General features: G+C 36.2%; 1 protein-coding gene and 1 long non-coding RNA gene across 24 annotated transcripts in view; one reads left to right on the top strand and one right to left on the bottom strand.

Annotated features, from left to right (window-relative positions):
- DLG2 (discs large MAGUK scaffold protein 2) overlaps positions 1 to 25,997 on the bottom strand; it is a 2,181,535-nt gene that overhangs the window by 685,113 nt on the left and 1,470,425 nt on the right. The gene's annotated exons all lie outside the window — the stretch shown is intronic.
- The window catches only part of LOC141370474 (uncharacterized), a 52,743-nt gene that overhangs the window by 17,739 nt on the left and 9,007 nt on the right, over positions 1 to 25,997 (top strand). Inside the window, exon 4 of one of the 2 annotated variants that reach the window (XR_012374527.1) lies at positions 18,242 to 18,289. The exons of the other annotated variant lie outside the window; for it this stretch is intronic. This is a non-coding gene — a long non-coding RNA (uncharacterized lncRNA). The remainder of the gene's footprint in view (positions 1 to 18,241; positions 18,290 to 25,997) is intronic. 2 annotated transcript variants of the gene reach the window in all.

The following is a 25,997-nucleotide window of genomic DNA, read 5'->3' on the forward strand; positions in this document are numbered from 1 at the left end:
AATTTTAAGGGAAGGACAAAAAAAACCCAGACAAAAAAAAAGGATAAAAAAATTAAAAATTTGTTCATTTAACCTGCAGTCTAGTTTGTGGTATAGGAATCAGAAGATCCAGAGTATTGAATCCTGACCCTATTACCATCCAGATGTGTGATCCAAAGAAAGTCCAATCTTCTATTTGGTCTCAGTTTCTGAATCTATGATTTTAGTATTTGAGTTATGATAGCTAAGGTTTTGTTTCATTTTTGTTTTTTAATATCTAAAATATTCATAAATATCAATAATTTCAATTTTAAGACTAAAGGAAAATGATTGTTCATGTGAGCTTGGCAAGATAGGACTCCACACAAAATTATTCAAGTAGGCTATTTTAGTCTTTCCTTTCTGGTCCCTCTGTATCTGATTTTAGCTGGAAATCAAAGAGAGAAAAATAATTTGGATATGTTTGGCTCATAAAAGGAAAGATCACCAAATCCTTGGCCAACGTGGGTTATTTCTCTTTCAAGAATTACAGTGTAAACTACAGTAGGACATCCCTTTTCCTAAGGAAATTTGGTCAAACTTCCTCAAAGTTAAAGGGCCATTTAAGTGGGAACTAGAAAACCCAGGTTGTTAACAAACTGTTATAAATATCCAAAGTTAGAACTTCCTGAAATACTTGCTTACGTTAATTATGATGCTTTCTTAAAGAAAAGCCTTAGCTGGAAGAAATAGCTTAGATTAAATAATTCTTGCAGCGATCCTGGAACAGATGCTGATAGTTAATAAATCATAATTGACAAGTGAATACAGTCTGTTACTTGAATCTACAAAGTGAGTAGGGAGAATGGTGGTAGTGGGGAGAAGAGAAGAACTGTGGACATTTAGTTCAGCTTCAAATTCTGGCAGCCAACTCAAGAACAAACTGTAATTTTGCATAGAAACTTCTGTTAAATCTGCCACTGAAAACTTTAAAAAAAGTGCTGAGCATAGAGAAACCCAAGCATGGAGTAACATCTCAGAATTTCCCTGGGCTATTATCAGCTAGCCCCATTTCTATTATTGAAATGGGCCACTCTGATAACACTAGGTGGATTTGAAGATTTAAAAGGACACAAAATGTTAGGTTGGTTCAAAGTGTGCCATTAAGATACTACTGCTGTCCATGGATCCTGGATTTTATGTAAATGGGATCATACAACATGTACTCTTTCTGTCTTCTTTGACTGAGAATGATTATTATTAATGGAATCTAGTAAAAAGAGTTATCCCTGGAAAATAATAAATTAAGACAACATTCCACACCTGAAACATTGACAGGAGCATAAAAAGGGGAACGCTTGATACAACCGTGGATCTAAACAGTGACTTAAGGAAATTCATTTTAGGAAAATACAACCAGCCCCATCTCCTCCTGTTAGATTGACTTGGAATTCATAGATGTTCAATTAACAAATAAACAGCCCAGAGAAAAGATACCTATATAGGAAGTTAATGGTGGTGATTAAAACTGGGACTTCAGACTGGACCATGAGGGGAAAAATGAGTCAACATGTGAAAAAAGTGCTCAAAACAGTGGCTGACATATAATAAATAATAAGTAAATGTCCGACGTTATTATAGAGTGAACTATCCCTCTTCAAAGCAAAGTGAATATAATTCTGTCTTCTATGGAATATTTGGGGATTTTTTTTTCTCTTTTGGATTAAACCTATATATTTGATTTTATTAGAATTTCATCTTGGAAAGAAACATATTTTATTCTGGGTTCTATACTTCACAGGGAATAGTATACAGTCGCTTTTAGGTCAAATTAGATTAGTCTGACCAGTTTAGTTGAAATTATGATCGGAACTACAATACTACAGATACTTCATTAGAAATATCCTCCTTTGTTCCATTGTGCCCCCATTAGAGAGGAGAAGACAGGAAATTCTAGGTGAGGAGAGTTGTTCAAGGAAGTGCTAAGATGCTGGAATGACTCTCAGAGAGTATGAATGACAATTATGAGACCTATTTGAGATATAAAAGAATGATTCCATTGAGGAATAATGGAATCTAATACTGGGGAAAAGCTGCCAAGTATAATTTCAAAGTTAGTTTGGGAAAACAGAGTTTTATCTTGATGTCAGGAAACTATTGAAGAATTTTAAATAATATAATCAATCAATGTTTCAGGAAGACTGGCTTCTGATATATTTGCCAGTATGATTTATCATAAATTAAAGGGAAAGAGTCATTTCTGTCATTTAAACTTATTTCTGTATATAGAGTGTTTCCCAAATGAACCAGGTTAGAAATAAAAATAACGATCTGCTCAGTCTGTTAAACATCTGCCTTCGGCTCAGGTCATGATCCTGGGATACTGGGTTCCAGCCCCACATCACAGCCTGCTTCTCCCTCTCTTCCCTGCTTGTGCTCTTTCTCACTATCTGTCTTTTTCTCTCAAATAAATTAAAAAAAAGAAATAAAAATAAAGATCAAGTGAATATCTATTTTTAAATACAAGGATTTGGACTATATGTTGAATAGTTTTATATTAAATGATGACTTAAGGTATGTTAAATATATGGGAGAAATGAAGACTGATTTCCAAATTATCTCTAGGCACACCTGCCTCATTCACTCATTTCCCTCTGAATGGATCCCTAATGACTTATATTATTCTATTTTTCAAAAGGAAGGATCCATGATGGGTGAACAGATCTACATATATAATCAAAATATAACAAAGAAGAAATCCCCCATCCATAAAATTATGGTAGTATAGTTAAAACAATGAATTTATTTTGTTATCTTTTTATTTGTTCAGCAGAAAAAGAAATAAGGATGTCCCATTATTTAGTCCAGGACTAGGGCAATGATGCTCATGTCATCCAGGAAAAAGAATCAAACACAAATCATTAAAACGACTCTAAAAATTAAAGAAACTATTACATTGGTAAAAAAATATACCTTACCTGAGAAATATTTCAAACTATTGGGCTTAAATTTTTTTTTTTTTAAGATTCCATTCATTTATTTGACACAGAGAGAGAGAGCAGGAGCACAAGCAGTGGGAGCGACAGGCAGAGGCAGAAGCAGGCTCCCCCACTGAGCAAGGAGCCCGATGATGTGGGGCTCGATCCCAGCACCCTGGGATCATGACCTGAGCTGAAGGCAGCCACTTAACCAACTGAGCCACCCAGGCACCCTGGGCTTAAAAAGGTTTTCAAAAATTTAGTAAAATAAAGAAGATAGTAGGAAGGGAAAAATGAAGGGAGGAAAATGGAGGGGGGGAGATGAACCAGGAGAGACTATGGACTCTGAGAAACAAACTGAGGGTTCTAGAGGGGACGGGATGGGGGATGGGTTAGGCTGGTGATGGGTATTAAAGAGGGCACGTATTGAATGGAGCACTGGGTGTTATAGGCAAACAATGAATCATGGAACACCACAAAAACTAATGATATAATGTATGGTGATTAACATAACATAATAAAATTAAATTAAAAAACAAACAAAAAACACCAAGCATAGGTTTCCTTTGGAATATCACACCAAAAATAAATAGTAAGACCTCTCTCAAAAAAAAAAAAATAGTGAAATAAAGAAGATAGTACGGAGGCGCCTGGGTGGCTCAGTCATTAAGCGTCTGCCTTTGGCTCAGGTCATGATCCCGGGGTCCTGGGATCAAGCCCTGCATCAGGCACCCTGCTCCATGGGAAGCCTGCTTCTCCCTCTCCCTCTCTTGCTGTGTCTCTCTCTGTCAAATAAATAAATGAAATCTTAAAAAAAAAAAAAGAAGATAGTAGGAAGGGAAAAATAAAGGGGGGAATTGGAGGGGTGACGAACCATGAGAGACTATGGACTCTGAGAAATAAACTGAGGGTTCTAGAGGGGAAGGGGGGGGGGATGGGTTAGCCTGGTGATGGGTATTAAAGAGGGCATGTATTGAATGGAGCACTGGGTGTTATAAGCAAACAATGAATCATGAACACTACATCAAAAAAACAAACAAAAAAAATAGAAAAAAATTAGTAAAATATCCTATATCAAAGGTACGCTAAAATGACCTAAGGGTCGGGGCACCTGGGTGACTCAGGCAGTTAAGCAGCTGCCTTTGGCTCGGGTCGTGATCCCAGGGTCCCGGGAACAAGACCCATGTCGGGCTCCCTGCTCGGCAGAGAGCCTTCTTCTCCCTCTCCCTCTGCCTGTTGCTCTGCCTACTTGTGCTCTCTCTCTCTCTCTCTCTGTCAAATAAATAAATAAAATATTTAAAAAAATAAAAAATAGGGCGCCTGGGTGGCTCAGTTGGTTAAGCAACTGCTTTTGGCTCAGGTCATGATCCTGGAGTCTCAGGATCGAGTCCCACATCGGGCTCCCTGCTCAGCGAGGAGCCTGCTTCTCCCTCTAACCCTCCCCCCTCTCATGTACTCTCTCTCTCTCTCTCATTCTCTCTCTCTCAAATAAATAAATCTTTAAAAATAAATAAATAAAAAATAAAATGACCCAAGGGTCAACAACAAAAGCAGGGCACATTATTGACTAAAATAATTTCTAAAGCTAAGTTATGTCCCAAATGCCTACTCAGTTAAATGACAAAAACAACAGCCAATATTTTGTTAGCACCTTCTGTGTGCCAAGCAATTCAGGGCACTTTTCATGGGTCATCCTAGAGGTTCTGAAATTATTTTCACTAACATACGTAATGGCTACAAAATAATTTAATTTGGGGATGTAGAATTCGGAAGTATACTTACACACTGCTTCCCCAACCCCTCCCCAAAGTTAATTGTCTCATACTTCATCTTTAAAAATATACATATTTTCCAAATATGGTACTAATATACTTCTCCTTCAGATGAATCAGCCATGTTTTTCCTTTGGTTTGAGAACCTTACTAGACCATTTCTGTTTACCCATAGGTAAAGATATTCTGCCTTGTTAGCTAATTTTAGCTTCACATGTACTCTGTGAAGTAAATATTATTACCCCCATCTTAGAAATGAGGATATGATTAGCCCAAGGTCACACAGCTACTAAATAGTAGAGAATATATATAACACCATTCTTCAGAAACTAAAGCCTTTGATATTCTTTCCACAATGCCATATGCTTTCAGTGCAAAATGCAGGAAGCAACAAAGTTAGAGTTTCCACTTATTGATTTTTTTTCTATTAGGAATTCTCAGAAGGAACAATACCTTTAAGAAAATGTATTTAATAAAAGGAAAACAGGTTTTTTTCTTGATTCTATTTTTAAAGAAATTGAAATGTACTGAATGGCTTCTAGCTGACATTTTACTCTAGTTGTGGGAGAACAGAGGAAATGAATAGAATCACAATAGTATTATTTTACATATAATGTAACATCAAAAAATCAGAATAAAATTTGAATGTATTTGTAAATAAATTGCACATATTCTAAAAAACAGACATAAAACTGACAATTATCTACAAATATTCAAATAAATGATATATTAGAATTTGGGGTAAGGTAAAAATATAAAAAAATGCTAGCACTATATCACTATTGGAGAAACGGGAATTTAACACAACAAAGGCAGAGGAAAGTCAAGTAGGAAACAGCTGCATGTGGTTTAGAATATGAAAAAAGTACAGACAAATGGTGCTAGATCAACTATATGGCTGTATGGAGAAAAGTGAACACCAATATCTATCTCACATCATATATAAAAATTAATTTGTGATAGATTAAAGACCTATATATTAAAGCTAAAACTATAAAATTCATAGAATAAAACATTTTTTTAAAAATTTAAAAAAGAACTTTGTGACCTGGAGATAGACAAATGTCTTTCAGAAAGTAAAAAGCACTAATCACAAAAGAAATTTGACAGAGAGGACCTCATAAAAGTTTGAACTTCTTTTTCTCAAAAGTCACCATTAAGAATATGAAATGCAGGAGGAGGAGCAAGATGGCAGAGGAGTAGGAGACCTAAATTTCATCTGGTCCCAAGAATTCAGCTAGATAGGTATCAAACCATTCTGAACACCTACGAATTCTACAGGAAATAGAAGAAAAGAATAGCAGCAACTCTCTAAACAGAAAAGCAACCACTTTCTGGAAGGTTTCTTCTGATTTGTTTAGTGTATATTTTTCTGGGGTCGTTGTTACCCTGTTAGCATTTTGTTCTCTCATTCATCTATTCTCCTCTGCACAAAATGACAAGACAGAAAAACTCACCTCAAAAAAACGAACAAGAGGCAGTACCAACTGTCAGGGACCTGATCAATAAGGACATTAGTAAGATGTCAGAACTAGAGTTCAGAATGATGATTCTAAAGATACTAGCTGGGTTTGAAAAAAGCATGGAAGATATTAGAGAAACCCTTTCTGGAGAAATAAAAGAACTAAAATCTAACCAAGACAAAATCAAAAAGGCTATTAATGAGGTGCAGTCAAAAATGGAGGCTCTAACTGCTAGGATACATGAGGCAGAAGAGAGAATAGGTGATCTAGAAGACCAAATGATGGAGAAAAGAGGAGCTGAGAAAAAAAGAGATAAACAATTACTGGATCACGGGACAGAATTCGAGAGATAAGTGATACCATAGGACGAAACAATATTAGAATAATTGGGATCCCTAAGAAGAAGAAGAAAGAGAGAGAGAGGCAGAAGGTATACCGGAGCAAATTATAGCAGAGAACTTCCCTAATTTGGGTAAGGAATCAGGCATCAAAATCCAGGAGGCACAGAAGACGCCCCTAAAAATCAATAAAAATAAGTAAACACCCCAACATCTAATAGTAAAACTTATGAGTCTCAGAGACAAAGAGAAAATCCTGAAAGCAGCTTGGGACAAGGGTCTGTAACCTACAATGGCAGAAACATTAGATTGTCAACAGACCTATCCACAGAGACCTGGCAGGCCAGAAAGGACTGGCATGATATATTCAGAACACAAATGAGAAAAATATGCAGCCAAGAATATTATATCCAGCTAGGCTGTCACTGAAAATAGAAGGAGAGATAAAAAGCTTCCAGGACAAAGAAAAACTAAAGGAATTTGCAAACACAAAACCAGCCCTACAAGAAATATTGAAAAGGGTCCTCTAAGCAAAGAGAGAGCCTAAAAGTAACATAGACCAGAAAGGAACAGAGACAATATACAGTAACAGTCACCTTACAGGCAATACAATGGCACTAAATTCATACCTTTCAATAGTTACCCTGAATGTAAATGGGCTAAATGCCCCCATCAAAAGACACAAGCTATCAGATTGGATTTAAAACAAGACCCATCAATATGCTGTCTGCAACAGACTCATTTTAGATGCAAAGACACCTCCAGATTGAAAGTGAGGGGGTAGAAAACCATTTACCATGCTAATGGACATCAAAAGAAAGCTGGGGTGGCAATCCTTATATCAGACAAATTAGATTTTAAACCAAAGACTGTAATAAGAGATGAGGAAGAACACTATATCATACAAAAAAGTCTATCCAACAAGAAGATCTAACAATTATATATATCTAGGCCCCTAACATTGGAGCAGCCAATTATATAAGCCAATTAATAACAAAAGCAAAGAAATACATCGACAACAACACAATAATAGTAGGGGACTTTAACACCCACCTCACTGAAATAGAAAACCTGAACAGACCCATAACCAGTAAGGAAATTGAAGCAGTAATCAAAAATCTCCCAAAAAACAAGAGCCCAGGACGAGAAGGCTTCCCAGGGGAATTCTATCAAACATTTAAAGATGAATTAATACCTACTCTTCTGAAACTGTTCCAAAAAATAGAAATGGAAGGAAAACTTCCACACTCATTTTATGAGGCTACCATTACCTTGGTCCCCAAATCAGACAAAGACCCCATCAAAAAGGAGAATTACAGACCAATATCCCTGATGAACACGGATGCAAAATTCTCACCAAAATACTAGCCAACAGGAATCCAATAGTACATTAAAAGGATTATTCACCATGACCAGGTGGGATTTATTCCTGGACTGCAAGGTTGGTTCAACATCCACAAATCAATCAATGTGATAAAATACATTAATAGAAGAAAGAACAAGAACCATACGATCCTCTCAATAGATGCAGAAAAAGCATTTGACAAAGTACAGCATCCTTTCTTGATTAAAACTCTTCAGAGTGTAGGGATAGAGGGTACATACCTAAATATCATAAAAACCATCTATGAAAAACTCACAGCGAATATCATTCTCAATGAGGAAAAACAGAGCGCTTTCCCCCTAAGGTCAGGAACATGGCAGCAATGTCCACTATCACCACTGCTATTTAACATAGTACTAGAATTCCTAGCCACAGCAATCAGACAACAAAAAGAAATCAAAGGCATCCAAATCGGCAAAGAGGAAGTCAAACTCTCACTGTTTGCAGATGATATGATACGTTATGTGGAAAACCCAAAATACTCCACCCCAAAACTGCTAGAACTCATCCAGGAATTCAGTAAAGTGGCAGGATATAAAATCAATGCACAGAAATCAGTGGCATTCCTATACACCAACAACAAGACAGAAGAAAGAGAAATTAAGGAGTCTATCCCATTTACAATTGCACCCAAAACCATAAGATACCTAGGAATAAGTCTAACCAAAGAGGCAAATAATTTGTACTCAGAAAACTATAAAATACTCATGAAAGAAATTGAGGAAGACACAAAGAAATGGGAAAATGTTCCATGCTCATGGATTGGAAGAACAAATATTGTGAAGATGTCAGAGCTACCTAGAGCAATCTACACATTTAATGCAATCGCTATCAAAATACCATCCACTTTTTTCAAAGAAATGAAACCAATAATCCTTAAATTCGTATGGAACTAGAAAAGACTCTGAATAGCCAGACGAATGTTGAAAAAGAAAAGCAAAGCTGGCAGCATCACAATTCCGGACTTCCAGCTCTATTACAAAGCTGTCATCATCAAGACAGTATGGTACTGGCACAAAAACAGACCCATAGATCAATGGAACAGAATAGAGAGGCCAGAAGTGGACCCTCAACTCTACGGTCAACTAATCTTCAACTAGTAGAAAAGACTGTCCAGTGGAAAAAAGACAAGTCTTTTCAACAAATGGTGTTGGGAAAATTGGACAATCACATGCAGAAGAATGAAACTGGACCATTTCCTTACACCACACACAAAAATAGACTAAAAATGGATGAAAGACCTAAATGTGGGACAGGAATCCTTCAAAATCCTAGAGGAGAACATAGGCAGCAACATCTTCGACCTCAGCCACAGGAACTTCTTCCTAGAAACATCGCCAAAGGCAAGGGAAGCAAGGGCAAAATGAACTATTGGGACTTCATCAAGATAAAAAGCTTTTGCACAGCAAAGGAAACAGTCATCAAAACCAAAAGACAACCGACAGAATGGGAGAAGATATTTGCAAATGACATATCAGATAAAGGGCTAGTATCCAAAATCTATAAAGAACTTCTCAAATTCAACACCCAAAGAACAAATGATCCAATCAAGAAATGGGCAGAAGACATGAACATTTTTCCCAAAGAAGACATCCAAATGGCCAACAGACACATAAAAAAGTGCTCAACATTGTTTGGCATCAGGGAAATCCAAACCAAAACCTCAATGAGATACCACCTCATACCAGTCAGAATGGCTAAAATTAACAAGTCAGGAAACGACAGATGTTTGCGAGGATGCAGAGAAAGGGGAACCCTCCTACACTGTTGGTGGGAATGCAAGCTGGTGCAGCCACTCTGGAAAACAGTATGGAGGTTCCTCAAAAAGTTGAAAATAGAGCTACTGTATGACCCAGCAATTGCACTACTGGGTATTTATCACAAATATACAAATGTAGTGATCCAAAGGGGTATGTGCACCCTGATGTTTATAGCAGCAATGTCCACAATAGCCAAACTGTGGACAGAGCCAAGATGTCCATTGACAGATGAACGGATAAAGGAGAAGTGGTATATATATACACAATGGAATATTATGCAGCCATCAAAAAGAATGAAATCTTGCCATTTGCAAAGACGTGGATGGAATTGGAGGGTGTTATGCTGAGCAAAATAAGTCAATCAGAGAAAGACTTGTATCATATGACCTCACTGATATGAAGAATTCTTAATCTCAGGTAACAAACTGAGGGTTGCTGGAGTGGTGGGAGGTGGGAGGGATGGGGCAGCTGGGTGATAGACATTGGGGAGTGTATGTGCTATGGTGAGCGCTGTGAATTGTGTAAGACTGATGAATCACAGACTTGTACCTCTGAAACAAATAATACATTATATGTTAAAAAAAAGAAGATAGTAGGAAGGGAAAATGAAGGGAGGGAAATTGGAGGGGGAGACGAACCATGAGAGATTATGGACTCTGAGAAACAAACTGAGGGTTCTAGAGGGGAGGGGGGGTGGGGAGATGTGTTAGCCTGGTGATGGGTATTAAAGAGGGCACTTACTGAATCGAGCACTGGGTGTTATACGCAAACAATGAATCATGGAAACTACATCAAAAACTAATGATGTAATATATGGTGATTAACATAGCATAATAAAATAAAATTTAAAAAATTTAAAAAGATACTGTAAAAAAAGAATATGAAATGCAGGGGCGCCTGGGTGGCTTAGTCAGTTAAGCATCTTCCCTCAGATCAGGTCATGATCTTGGAGTTCTGAGACCTAGCCCCTTGTTGGGCTCCCTGCCCCATGTGTTAGGTTCCCTGTTCAGTGGAGAGTCTGCTTCTCCCTCTCCCTCTATATCCCCCTCCTTGTGCTCTCTCTCAAACAAATAAATAAAATCTTAAAAAAAAAAAAGGAATAGGTAAATGCAAGAAACAGTGTGGAAAAAAACTGTAAAACAAATACCTAAAAATTTGCATCTTGAATATATACATACCCTCACAAATAAAGAAGTAAACAATCCATTTTTTTTTAAATGGGAAAATAGGAGCTGACCTAAGTAACTTTGGAAAATGGTGTTTTGACTGGAAAGTGTACAGTTGAAGATAAAATGATCTGTACACTGTACATAAACATTGCACTCTAACTGGTAAATTTCTTTCTCATATGGATTCAAGTAAAAAATTTCAAAACTATATATATACTGGCATTAAACAAGTAAATTGATGGTAGACAGCAGGTGGTGGGCTTCTCACTGTGAAAGAGGGAAATTATGGTAAGAGAAATATAGAATGAGCCCTGTGGAACTGTATGAATCAGAGACACCAAAATGAACTTACATTCATATGTAGATTCAACATACAAATGGATAGATATAAAAATTAATGATAATGTGTCTATACGTGGGTTTATGCACATAGTTCCTATTTCTGTCCCTTGAAAGAGCCTAAAAATACTACTTGAACCAAATGATAAAGGTTAACATCACTAGAAATGTTATTTGGCAATCACATATGCCCTTATATGATGTGATGAGACTACCTGAACTCTGCATTATTCTTTCCAACAATCCGTAACTCCAGTCTAATCATGAAAGAAAAAAAAAATCAGACCAAATATAGATTGGGGATATCCTACAGAATACCTGGTCAGTATTCCTCAAGATCATCAAGGTCATGAGAAACAAAGAAAGACAAAGATTATCAGACTGAAGGACCTCTAGTCACAGGACAAATAAATACAATTGGAACCCTGGAATGAATCTTGGAAGAAAAAGTTTACATTCATGGAGAATCTGGTAAAATCCAAATAAAGTCTGGAGTTCAGTTAATAGTAATGTACCAATGTTAGTTTCTCCATGTTGACAAATAAACCATGGTGATGTAAGATGTTATCAATGGGAAAAACTGGCTAAGAGGTACATGGGAACGGTCTGTATTATCTTTTAAACCTCCCTGTAAATCTAAAATTATTCCAAAATAAAAAGTCTATTTAAAAATATGGGCAAAGATTTGGACTGACATTTTACAACATAGGATATATGAATAAGCATTACATACAAGAAGAGATGTTCAAAATTGTTAGTCACAAGGGAAATGCAAATCAAAACCACAATGAGATGCCACTATACACTTACTGGAATGGCTAAAATTAAAATGACTAACAATATAAAATATTGGAGATAATGTGGAGCAACTTGCTCTTTCATCCATTGCTAGTTTAAAATGGAACAACCAATAGAGAAAACAGTTTGGCAGGTCCTTATTAAACATTGGCAGTTTCTCATTAGAGTTCAACATGCACCTACCTAATGATCCAGAAATTCTACTTTCAGGTATGCCTACACAACGATTAATACAAAATCTTCCACTTTATTTTTTTATTTTTATTTTTTTAAAGATTTTATTTATTATTTATTTGACAGAGAGAGACACACGAGAGAGGAAACACAAGCAGGGTGAGTGGGAGAGGGAGAAGGAGGCTTCCTGTTGAGCAGGAACACAAACAAGCACATAACTGTATGATTCTACTCGTGTGAACCTAAGGACAGGGAAAATCATTTATGGAGAGAGAAATCAGAATACCACTTGCTTCTGGGAGGGCATGGACTGAAAAGGACACAAGGGTATCTTCTAGGGTAATGGCAATACTCTATATCTTGATCTGGAGTACTTTTGTCAAAACTCAGCAAACTCTGCACTTTGGGATCTATACACTTTGCTATATAATAATTACACCTCAATTTTAAAATGTAGGTAAGGAATAGAAAGGCTGACTCAACTCTTAAATCAGGTTGGTAAAGTATACCTTCAGATAAAACAAGAACATCTATAGATACAGAATTAGCTTACTGGAAAGTATGTGTGTTGACTCTCCCTGGAGAACAAACTAAAAAAGATGCATACAGTCTTCTCAGAATCTCCTTTTTTTCTAATGAAGTCCTCTCATTCTGTTTCTGTATTCCTCTTTTATGGCATTTCCATTATAGAATGGAGGTGGATGCAAGGGACAATCTACTTCAGCCTAGGAATTGAATATTATTCTACTTGTAATTCACTCTTCCCCTACCCTAGACTAAGACTGGTGCCATATCTTGCACCAGAGAAGCTTACAAAAAATTATCTTGAATAATTTTTAACGGGTAAAAAAACAAAAAAAAAGGAGAAGAAGAAAAAAGAAAGCCTATAAATATATAACAAGAGTAGCCTGTCTCCCAAATTTTCCCTCCTATTTTAGGCAAAAACAACACACACAAAAATAATAATAATAAAAATAGAAAGCAAAATTTGCAACTAAAAGAAAACAGACCTCATATTGTAACTATGTCTAAAATGATTTTATCTAGTATTACCACCTCTAAGAAACTCAGGCTCTAAGAATTAGATTGAATTCTGTAGAAAATCCCTTCTGTTAAAGAAAAAAAAAAAAAGGCTAATTATATTCAGACCTTTGTTTGTTGTAAAGATAAGACATATTTACCAAAATTAAAGTAGATTGCTTCAACATTTCCAAATTTAGCATATATACTATACCTCCACTCTATATAAAGGAAAGAAAATGGATGTGTGTAAATCTTCAAGTGAAAGCTCAAGGGGCTCAATGCATCACACATGAACAGTTAGGACAAGATGCTGGTTTCATTATGACCCATCTACACTAAACACTATTTACTTAATGCAGGCTGTTCTGTTTTTCTATTACTTTCAAATGAAGTCATCCATCTGTAGAAAATGAGCAAATGGAATATTCATGAGCTAAAAGATAATCTTTATCATCCCTGGAGAGTTTCTTTCTTTGGGTTGTTTATTACCTGCAGAGCTCAACTGTATGAAAATTGATTAAATATCATTTTCCAATTATAGTGATGCCACAACATATTCCTCAAGGCAAACACTAAACATATAATACTTCTTATAATAGAACGTATGCTTTTAGGAGTGGATCCAGATTTTGCAGAATCTAAATCTTACATAATTTCGGAAGTTTTTTTTTTAAGAAAAATGTCACAAAATTACAAAAAAAGAATTGCTAAAATCCCTCCTACAGTCTGTTCAAATGAATAACCTGGAAGCTTCATTAACTTAAAGGTAAATCGACCTTTGCAAGCTTTTTTTTTTAGGAGGTAGTGGCAATAGATCAAAGGATTTGTCTACATAAGACCTATTTAGGAACTATTGAATGAGCATTTGGAATTTCTTAAACTGACTTGAAAATAAGTGGTTAGTGACTCATTTCTACCTGGTCATTTCACTAAATTCAACTACTGTACATGTTTTCACTTTTTTTTTTTTTTTTTGGGTGGCAGGGAGAGGTGGATAGCTCCCATCTGAAAGTTGCTGTCAGGTTGTGAGCCATATTGTTAGTATTCTTTACTTGTAGGAAGAACCGCTCACATTGTTTACCAATTCCTTAGGGCTTGTTCCAGCAAACATAAATTCCTCAAAATGAAAGAACTTTTAATCCCAGTCTTAGGTTAAAGGAAGTCTTCCATTTCTACCCCCATCCCCTTGCCACACTAAAAGAAGAATTAATCACTCCCTGTCTTTTTATAGCCTTTATAGTCATCTTGATCACATTACTTTCCTCATTTTCATTAGTTATCTGTGTATGAACCTGACATTATAGAATGGGAGTTCCTTAAGAGCAAGGAAATGTCTTATCTTTGAACCCAAGAGGTCTAGCTCATCTTGGGGGCTTAATCAATATTCATTGATAGAATGGATGAATGAATAAATAAATAAGTGCTTTAGAGGTGAGCTACTCAAAGCATGGCCCAAAGGATGAATCAATACCATCAGTGTCATCAGAAAGCTTATTAAAAATGCATATTTCTAGTACTGGGACCCAAACCTACTGAATCAGAATGTGCATTTTAACAAGATCCTTAGGTGATTCCTGTGCCCATTAAAGTTTGAAAAATATGGTAGCTGTTATTCCTCTAGCTTTAAAGGAGGACTGTGCCAAGAAGAATATACTTCACAATAATTGTTCTTTCATTTGTTCTTAATATGTTGGCTACACCGATCATACCCAAAAACGGCAAATGAGCCAACAGACTATGATCCCACTTACTCTTTCTTGTCTCTAACAAAATGAAATCGTAATTTAAAAAGCACAAACCTAGTAGAATTGGTGGAAAGAAGGTGGTGATGAATAAAACAAATACTAACATGAAAGCTGAATTATCAATTCAAATCCATAACCAAGGTCTTTTCATATGCATGCATGTGTATCTGAATATATATGGTATAATATGTATAATTATGTAACATATATAATAAATATATTAATAAACAAACCCTCCAAAATCACAACCTCAGTTGACCAGAAACTTTGTAGATCAATACTTCCATGCCTCGGGAACTCAAGATGGAGAAGTAATGTTGCAAAATTAGATAAAATTAAAGACTGCACTCCCAGTCCAGCTTTTTAAAAGTATGTGCCAGTGAAATCTCAGATTGGTCATTAAAGCTCAACTGGTTTTAATTTCATGAGAGAACCATAACTAATACATTCAATTTATAGCCCTCCTCCACATCCCTCTTGTTGAACAGATTATCAACTGTCTGGACTTTTTCCAGCTCAACTGTGAGAGAAAATCATTGTGGTTCTATCTTAAGATTGGCTATCTTTTCAGGCACTTAAGTAACTACTTGTTTTCATATGTTATAAATGTGATTAAGTCTGGAGGGTATAAACATAACCATTTGAAGAAAATACATTTCAATACAAATCTTGAAGAAGAATAGAAAGAGAAATTAAAGATTGCAAAGAACTGTCACCTCTGGCAGAAGCTATTAGTCATGTCATAGTGAAAAAATAATGACTGTCTTAGAGTTGCTCAGTTCTTCAAGGTGAACTTCAAAAGAATGAAGCAACTTCAAAGAAAATCACAGAAAATGAGTATGAATCACAGTACAGACTTTGCTGGGGGAATTACACGCATGTGCCTGCTTTAATCGATACACGAGTCCAAAACATGTCAAAACTTATTTTTGCTTAAAAAAATCATACTCTTAATTTTCATCTCAATATAAACTAAATTACAAACCAAACTTCCACATGACTATAGGCCTGGTGTCTTGGGTTCACTTCTATATAATTAATAATAATCTGAAAACCTAATAAAATATTGTCACTGGGCACAACTTGTGTCTGTTCCTACCTGCATTAGTCAGAATAGGTTAGGTTACACTGTTGAACAAAATTAACCCCTAAATCTCAGTGCCCTAATACTACAAATGTTTGTTTCTGACACAGATTTTCTACAAGCTGAGTAGTTCTTCAGGCTGAAAGGTTAAGAAGGGGCTCTTCATGACCTTAGCTCATAGTTCATTGGTGAGAATTAATCACAAGACCCTGTGTAATTTGGGAGACACAGTCTTCTGTATACCCATGAAGGAGAGGAGAACCAGATACTGGGGATCACTAGAAATGTTACTAGTAAGCATGATAAGTTAGATGCTATCAACAGAAGTGCTAACATTGGTAGAAACAAAAATCTCTGAGGAAGGAAGATAAATAGGGGCATAATTTGAGATGAAGAGAAAGGAGATACCATCATTTTTCATGAACAGGATTACCTTCTTTTAAGTATAGAACTGGTTCAGAAAAAATGGTATACTGGGCAACACTTTGAATCAACATTATAATGTTGAATGTACTGCAAATGCTCATGGCTTAAAAGAATACCAGGTATTATATGTTGGCTAATTGAATTTAAATTAAAAAAAATAAAGAATATCAGGTATAGTAGTTTTGGAAAGAACTGACCTGTTGCCTATGTTTTAGTTTTTTATTACTGCAAACTCAGGGGTTTAAAATAATTGTATTTATTAACTTGTATCTCTCTAAGTCAGAAGTCTGACATGGCATGTCTGGATTCTCTACACAGAGTCTCACTGGGCTAAATGAAAGTATCACCGAGGATTGTGTTCTCATCTGAAGCTTGGGGTTCAGGCTCACCGGTTGAACTCATTTTTTTCTCACACTTTGCATGGGGCCCCCTACCTCTTCAAGCAGCAATGACAAGGTAGTCCTCATCTCTTCAAATCTGACTCCCTCTTCTAATTTTAAGGAATCCTGTGATTACATTGGGCCCACCCAGAGAATCCAGGATAATCTATCTTAAGGTCAGCTGGTTAGTAATCTTAGTAATATCTGCAAATTTCCTTTTGCCATGTAATGTAATGCATTATGACCACAGGGATAACACTAACCAGCCAAGATCATGGGGATTGAAGCTCTGCCTACCACAGTATAAGACTCTGTATCCTTAATATTTCTGTCTTATATACAAGGATTTTATAACTAGATTATCTCAAAACAGACATATTTGCAATGGATCTGGGTTGGAATGAGTGATGAGTAAGAAACAGAAAGATACAAAGAACAAACTAGTTTAACTTTTAGGGATGAGGGAAAATGAAGATAAAGAATGGGCCATAGGGCAAGCTATGACATATGTCAAAAAGTGACACAGAAAGAAGGAGAATAGAAGGAGGAGGGGATGTGCAATTGGGAAGCATGAAGGAGACAATAAGGTCAATATTGGCAATTAGTGGAGAGATTTGACAGTGGATCACACTATAGATTGTTAATAGCCAAGAGAAAGTTCTATGGCCTGTGGTAATTCCAGTACTAAGCTCAAACATGGCAAGAATTTTATGATTCCCTACTACCTAAACTAATTATAATGAATACAGTGCTTTTGTTTCTCTGCATCCAACAGCTGGCCTCAGGGAGTCATGAAAGTACAGTGACAACTGAGAGAGACAGTATGTAGATGGGTGACTGGCTCACATTCAGCGCCTAAAAAAAGTAAGTTAATGGTAGAAAGAAGTCCAGTTATTTTTTTTTAAATGATCATCATTAGCTAATACCAAATCAATAAATAGGACTAGCAAAATGTCACCTAACACTAACTGGTCAATGAATACACTCATGTGTGCTGCTTCCTGCCCATTATCTGGTTGAGGTTCTAATGCCTCTGAAATGAACCAGAAATAAAGTGGCAGAGAAAAGAGGAAAAGTGAGAAACACGATGGCCGTTTTCCAGTGTTCAGGAGAACAGTGATGTTACCTCAAAAAAAAAGGGGGGGGAGAAAAAAAGGTTCTGTGGTCAAAGACATTTGAGGTATGTTGAGGTAAACAAAGTTGAACAGACATGTTTCATGTTGGACTATTCAAAGTCTTTACAGCGTTAATGTGCATTGTGAGTCTTTAAGGGGGAGGAATATAATCTGAAGACTTCCCAAATTTTTGTGACTGGGGAAATTTCTTTTAATTCAGACTGTGATAGACATGGCTAGCTGTCCAACAAAATCCATGCTTTCTTTTCCATGATAAAAAGTAGAACCTGGGAAGAAGCTTCCAGCTAAGGAGTGTATTTCTTTCTTACAGCTAGGTATGGCCATGTGACTGATTCATGCCATGGGATCTGAGGGAAAATCATGTGAGTAAGAAATAGGTATTACTTCTCCATGATCTCCTTACTCCTCTGTCAGATATTTGAGAAGACAATGGCAGACCCTTAAGATGGAAGGAGCCTGGGTTTTTGTACCCTTGTATGAAGGACATCTCAGTGACCAGAATACATATATTAGACCAGTGAGTTTTGTTCCTGAGGAGACATTTGGCAGTGTCTGGAAACATTTCTGGTTATCACAGTTGAGGAAGGGGTGATACTGGCATTAATGGGTAGAGTCCAAGAATGCTGTCCTTATTCTACAATGCACAGACAGCCCTCCACAATAAAGAATTATCTAGTTCAAAATGTCAAGAGTTGAGAAACCTTTCACTAGACTGTGAAATGAGAGAAGAAAACAGGTATTTCTACCATATTAAGCTCTTGAAATCTCAGGGTTTTCTATAGCAGCTACTGTTACCTTAATGTCTACGCAGTTTTTTCCAGAGCTAGTGTTCCAAAGATCATACTTCAGGAAAAGTAGACTATACAATTGATACTGTAAACTAAGATAATACATTACACTGGTTGCCAAGACATGCTGACTATACCTTCAGAAAATTTCTGAAATTCATTCCAATCTATTTTCATTGGTAATATCCTAAATGGGTTCTTTGTCTCCAGCTATCTTAGTTACTGTCACAACATTAAGTAGTGGCAGAACCAGAACTTGAACTGAAGGTTTGCCTCTAAATTTTTTGTACTTTTTCATGATTGAAAAGATATATTAAAGTCTTAGTTTTGATACTTATAATTTTGGAAAACATAAAGTACATGTCTTTGAGTTTTACCTCTTCTGTAAAACAGAAATAAAAATGTTAAGGTTAGATTTTTTTTTTTAAGAATTAGTATACTACTGGGGCACCTGGGTAGCTCAGTGGGTTGAGTGTCCAACCCTTGGTTTCGGCTCAGGTCGTGATCTCATGGGTCATGGGATCAAGCCTCAAGTTGGACTCTGGGCTCACTGGGGAGTCTACTTCAAGATTCTCTCCCTCTGCCCCTCTCCCTACTCACAAGCTCATGGGTGCATGCACTTGTGCACTCTCTCTCTCAAATAAATACATAAATCTTTTTAAAAAAAGAATTAGTATATGACTTGGAATATGGTAAGTATGCATTAAATCATAGCAAATTATTAGGAAAAAAGAAATATGCATTGCCCCAGAATCATTGAACTATTTGCTATTCTTCTCCCTCTAGGTAGATGTTTGCTTACTGTTCAGTGAGTTTATTTAGGATGGTAGGAAATCTCTAAGACTATCCAAGCACTGTCCTTCTACCCAGAGTTACACACATGGGTCTGCACAGAAGACTCAGACTCAGGGCTAGTCTCTTGTTTTTGTGACACTCAGACTCTGCAGTCAGCTCAAACGTGGGCTCCTTTCGGTAGCCATTCAATCTTTTTACCATATTGGTTTTAAAGTTGTTCCTTTGTGCTTCGTACAGATACTGTAACTAGGTTCTTATTTTTAGTAATTTGTTTACAAAAAATTATGCTAAAAAACAACTGGGGGAACAAACAAAAAAACCCAGGCAAAATCTCACATTGTTGCTCCTTTCTGGAATTCTTTCATGCCCCTATTCTAGCACTCTACCAAATGCCTCACTTTTACCCTGAAAACCGCCCTAAGAGATCTGCTATACGTTATCTTAGTATCTTTCATTTGTTCATTCTTGTATTTACTTACCTCTTGATTTACTCATTCCACAATAGTCAGTAAGCACCAGGCTCTGTACTGAGACTTACCACTTTGTCCCCTGAATTCGGTTATACTTTCCTTCACCTCTCCTACTAGACTGAATTCCTTAAGGGAGTAGACCACAGATTACTGATTTATATATATCACCTAGACCTGCATGTAGTAAGTACTTAGTAAGTCTAATACTCACTGCTTCACACAAGAGCTAGAGATTATTAGTATTCTTTACCATATGTTTTCCAAATACTTCAGTGATTCCCAGGAGAGGATTCACAAATCCAAAACATACTCACAAACTTAATTCCAATGGTTTCTATGTTCCACCTGTGGTGCTAAGAAACTCAATTAAAAATTAAGATATGGATGCATAAAGCAAAACAGAACTTGGGCAATGCTAATCTGTGAATTAGTATACTCAAGGAATAATACCAATCTTCTAACACTTGTATAACAATTACACACTCAAGAAGGTTTGCTAATGAAAGAGGAATAAAAGCCCAATAATGTATAAAAATTACCCCACCAAATGAGTCTAGGGGATTGAGAATACTGACTGTTTATATTATGAAGAATTTATATTAGCTCAAACAGTATCACATGCAGTCTCTTAAGCATCCTGATTATTCAAAATAAACAAATCACAAGGCTTATATCTGTACAACTATTAAAATTTACTATTAAGAAGTAAATATTCCCAATTAGTGCTATTTATGTAAAGTACTGAATAGCAAAGTATTTTTAAGCTTGTTCCAGGCCTTTTTCTATCAAAAGGCATTTTTTAAATTTATTTTTTATGTATAGCTGTGAAGTTTGATGCCCATGAGCTGCATTTTAAGAAAATTTCCTTTACATGTCAGACCCTATTTTTGCCAAAAAGATCACTTTAATTTTTTCTAAGAAATATCAGAGAATATTTTCTTTTAATGGAACTGAGAATTAGGGTTTGCTTCATCATTTGAAAGCAGGAACTCCCTCTTTTCATTTGTTCATAATCCCTACTAACCAGTGCCACATTAGCTTCATGTCAGGAACTTAGCAAAATGCTTCCTGAGTTAATGAATGATGTATAAATTTGGGCCTCCTATGATATCAGATTTAAATATATAGAAAATAGAAAAAGTTATGTTCATTTTCTTACTTCTTCTAAATATGTACAGTTATTTTTCTTCTAATATTAAATAAATGGCCAAAGAACTAACAGTAACATAATACTAGCATATTGATACTATGTTAATATTAACATAGCAATGTATTCCAATATATATATTTAAAAATGTATTTATTTATTTATTATTATTATTATTTTACTTTACAATAATACTTCGGTTTTATTTGCAGCAGGGAGAATGGAAATATTTTAGGCGTTAAAATACATATTGAAAATTAAATGCAGAAGGGGAAATTAAATATACTAACATAGTAACTATTAAAGATTATATATAAATAGTTCTTTAAGAAGAAGACAAAAATCTTTTAAGTAGGTCAAGAAGGAAGATTTATTTATTTATTTGAGAGAGAGAGGATGTGTGGGTGCACAGGGTGGGGGTGGGGGAAGTTGGCAGAGGGAGAGAGAGAACCTCAAGCAGACTACTTGCTGAGCACAGAGCCTGATGTAGGGCTTGATTTCAAGACCCTGACATCATGACCTGAACTGAAATCGAGTCAGACCCTTAACTGACTGAGCCACCCAGGAGCCCCCTCCAATAGTCTTAAGTGCTGGTGTTTATAATAAATTAATTTTTGATGACATTTCACAGAGATAACATACTAGAGCATCTCTTTTGCTTTGTAGTTTTAATATATTTACAACTATAATTCAGAATTCAACTATAATATATACTACAAAAAAGATACAAATGAGAGGAAAGTTCTATAAAGCACCAAATTTCTCTTCCTTGGATAATTAATAACACTCGTAATAATATCCAGAATCTCTTATGTACATTAAAGCTTACAAAATAGTTTTCACATATATCATCTAATCTAACCACAGCCTTAGGAGATGGGTATCAGTATTCTGGGCTTACAGCCTGCAAATCCCGGGCTCACCCAGAGAGAGCAGTGGGCATGGACAAAGTCACACACTGTGGCTTCTATCTACCCCACTCTGACCAGTTTGTAGAAATCCACTCTAGAGCTTAATGATGGATGCAGAGACATACATTTAAAGCCAATTAAATGACTATTAAAAATCCTTCCTAATTCTTATTAATGGGAATGATACTAAAAACAGATTACCAGTTTTGTGAAACAGCCAATAAACAAAAAAGGTGATAAAATCCTGGGCTAATACATGCCATAATGAAGATGTTAATGAGTTTAATATTTTGTAAAGCTCATCTTGTCTGTGTAATGGGAATCTTCAGCATGTCCCCCTACTGTTAAACCTTCTTCCAGTGTGGTAGGAGTATAGCTTGTCAGATTCCTGAATAGGCCAAAATGTTGTAAAAAAAAAAAAAAAGATAAACACGATTAGAATTTCTAAGGAATAATTCAGTACAAAGATGGGATATCAACAGAAAATGCCAGGTTGCCTTGTAAAAATAAGACACATGACCCAAGAGTGAGGAGGGATTCAGTGATGGTCAGAGCAAGAAGCACTGTGGAATTGAATGAAAAGCTGTTGTCCTGAATAAGAAGTTGCCTGAGATAGAGTATGGCATGGAATAATGTACTTTTCTGGGTGGATGAAGCTAAACAGCAAGTCTTCTAGGAATTTAACCCCTCTAAGATATTCTCCTCTATTTTCTAGCCATTAAGATGTGCTTTCATTCTCCTGTGTGCAGTGTTCAGTGGGTCATGTTATGTGTGGTGGGGCCAGCACCAGCCCACCATAGAGCTTCTGCTCCTACCGCAGGCTTTGGAGGCACACAGGTCAATATATGGATAGCACCTAAGAGTTTATGATATGCTTTTTATGCATTCTCTTATTTATCTACATGGACACACATGCACGTATGACAAAAGCCCATATAAACTAGAAAGTGGGGATCATTAACTTCATTGACAACTAAAAAAGCTAGGTTTGGAGAAATTGGTCTCAGTTTCTCCTATTTTAAGTCCTGCTCTGGGGATCTAGAGATGACATTTTTTTCCAACAACAGGAAGGTCTTGCGTCAGGTCTTTCAATTGTCCTGCTTGACCTATCTGTTTTTATGTAGGATATTCTACTATTGATCATATTCCACTAGCATATGATTCAAAGGTAATCCTCTGCTTTAATGGGTCTCTTTGCCATCAATTATGTGTCACTGTGAAAGAACACACACAGGGATGGGACACTGAAGTTCATATTCTTCCCCATCTCGTCCTTTCCCCCATTTTATATTCCTTAGAGGATGAAGTTTCTATGCATGTCATCTTTATGCTTTCCATAGCATTAATCACATTCTTTTACATAAAGGAGGTGCTTTAAAATATATTTATTAAATAAATATGTAGATTTCAACAGTATTCTCAGATAGTCAGTTTATTGCTCAACTTTTATTTAAAATTTTGTTAGACTTCTAACCAATCTTCTCACTAGGATAGTGACATGTTTTTAGCCCCTAACAGAAATATTTTTGTGATATTAGGTCACTAAATTACTAGAATGATATTTGTCTAATTTTTACTCACTTATTTTGAATTGTTTGGAATAGCAGATAATAAGTTCTTTAATGTAGCTTTTCAGAGCTGCTTGCTAGTGTGTCTGTTTCTGCACACTCAGCTAGCTTCAAAAGGCACCCCTTGAAATCAGGAATAATGTTTAAGAAAGTTAATTCACACATATAGGACTAGCCTCATACCCTTCATTCTAATTCAGGAATGGAAATGTCATAAAAATCTCTAACAATGTGAAGGAAGATCAAACAGAAACTGTGTAGTTAAATAGGATTTTTAAACCCCAAAATAGGTCAATGTAGAATCTATTAGAAATACCACTTCCAATGGCACATATATCATAATATGTGTAAACTGACTATCCACCTCATGGGCCAGAAAAGGAAGTAGGTTTGACAAAGACCAAGGCCGGTATACATTAGACACTCTGTTAAATCTTGGGCAGATATAAAAACAGAAACTTTGCCCCAAGGAGTTACAGATGCCCAACCACATGTAATGTGATACATGCTACAAGAGAGTTAAGTTTAAAGTTTACTGGAACACAGAGGAGCATGCGCTTAACAGGAGGAGGGAGGACGCTTCACAGAGAAGGTGGCATTTAGGAAGGTTTCATTTTAAGGATGAGTCAAATTTTGTCGGATGGAGATAAAAGAAAAAGACATTCCAGGCATAGAGAAGAATGAATGCAAAAGCATACAGGTTAGGAAAGGTCATCAAATGATTGGCAAAATAAATTCTGTGTGGCTGGAGGGAAGGAGGCTGAGGAGAGAAATGTAGAGTGGGTGCAGATATATAGGAAGCCAGGCAGTGGGTCTAAAGTCATGCTAGTCATGGAACCCTGCACAGAGAATTGAACATGCCTGTGTTGTCTGCTTTTGTCATGGGACCTATAACAAGTCGTAGTTATTTGTTTATAATAGTTTAGTCTTCTGTTAAACTATACACTGCTTGAGGGCAGAAGCCATCCTTACACTACAGCTAACTCTGTCAGGCAGCGTTGGTGCTCTAAAAAAATATATTGAATGAGTAAATTGTTATCTGCTTACACCACAAAATCTGGACTCAAAAGCTTGGATCTATGGTATATTATGAGAAGACTGTAAAATCTTGCATTCATTGTAAATAAAACCTAGATGACAAATCATTTCATGAGAGGTTTTCTCTAAGGATCTGACTTGTCTTCTGGTTCCCTCATAGATATGATGAACTTTCTTATTCCTTTAATACCTCTGGTTGACTACCACCTCCTTACCCCACCTCTAGCCTCCACTTAACTTGACTCTTGGGAACATTTTCCAGAATTCTTCTATTGCTTTTTTAGTCCAATCCAATCATGCTTGTTTTAATTGCACTGGTCATAGATGTACTATGATTCAATGAGATTTAGAGACTAATTGTTTTTGGCACATTAGCCCTTGACACATTCATCTTGACCCTCATTGGCACTTACTTAATTGGTGCTTCTTGGCAACTGTTCAATTGCTAGTTACTACCTATAGGGAGCCAGACTTATTCAGAGTTTTACTCTCATCTGTGAATTGTTAATTTACATGTGGTTCATGTCAGCAAATTCAGGGGGAAAAGAATCCCAAATAGTTCTTAAGAGTTTTGGCCAAGTGATCTTCAAACTTGATGCCCATGCAGTTCTAATTCAATGTTATACATTCTGATGCAATATGATACATACAAGAAAGGGGGGGTTGTTTGAACAGTAAGATGCTTGAAATATTTATCATTTGAAAAGTAATTTTGTGAGACTAAAAATATAATTCAGAAAAACAAGTAAGGTAACACCTGCTTTCAGGATCCAGCAAAAAAAGAAAAAAATAAACTCTACTAGTATTTATTCCCACTGCTTGTCATGAAGTCATGGCTGGTTGTTGCAGTACATTGGTAAAGCAGGTGGGCTCTAGAGTCAGATTGCCTGGGTTCAACTCCAGTTTCAGTGTTTATAACCTATGAGACTTGGGTTTATTTCTAAACTTTCTGGGCCTTAGTTTCCTCATGTGTTAAATGAGGATCATAATCACATCTCCATTACAAAGTTGTGGTGAGGATCAAATGAGTTATCTGAGGAAACACAAACCACTTGGCGCAGTTCCTGGTTTATCACATACATTCTTTAGATGCTGGGGAATGTAATTATACCCGGATATGCACTCAAATAACTCTGAGACAAAATGATGAAGTGCTATAAGAAAGGTACAGATAAAATTCTCTGCCTATACTGCCTTTCAAATTACTTTTTAATGGAAAAGTTATAAACCAGAGAAAGAAGAAAATGATGCTGGCAGGTAACCCTGCAATAAGAAAGAGCAAACACAGAGAGAGAAAATCAATGGAGGATTTAAAATATTCTTTCTGCTTTGACATCTAACCACATGATTCCA

This window comes from Callorhinus ursinus, unplaced genomic scaffold (genome assembly GCF_003265705.2).
Source record: "Callorhinus ursinus isolate GAN/ISIS: 27379988/994484 unplaced genomic scaffold, GSC_fseal_2.0 scaffold35, whole genome shotgun sequence".
NCBI lineage: Eukaryota > Metazoa > Chordata > Mammalia > Carnivora > Otariidae > Callorhinus > Callorhinus ursinus.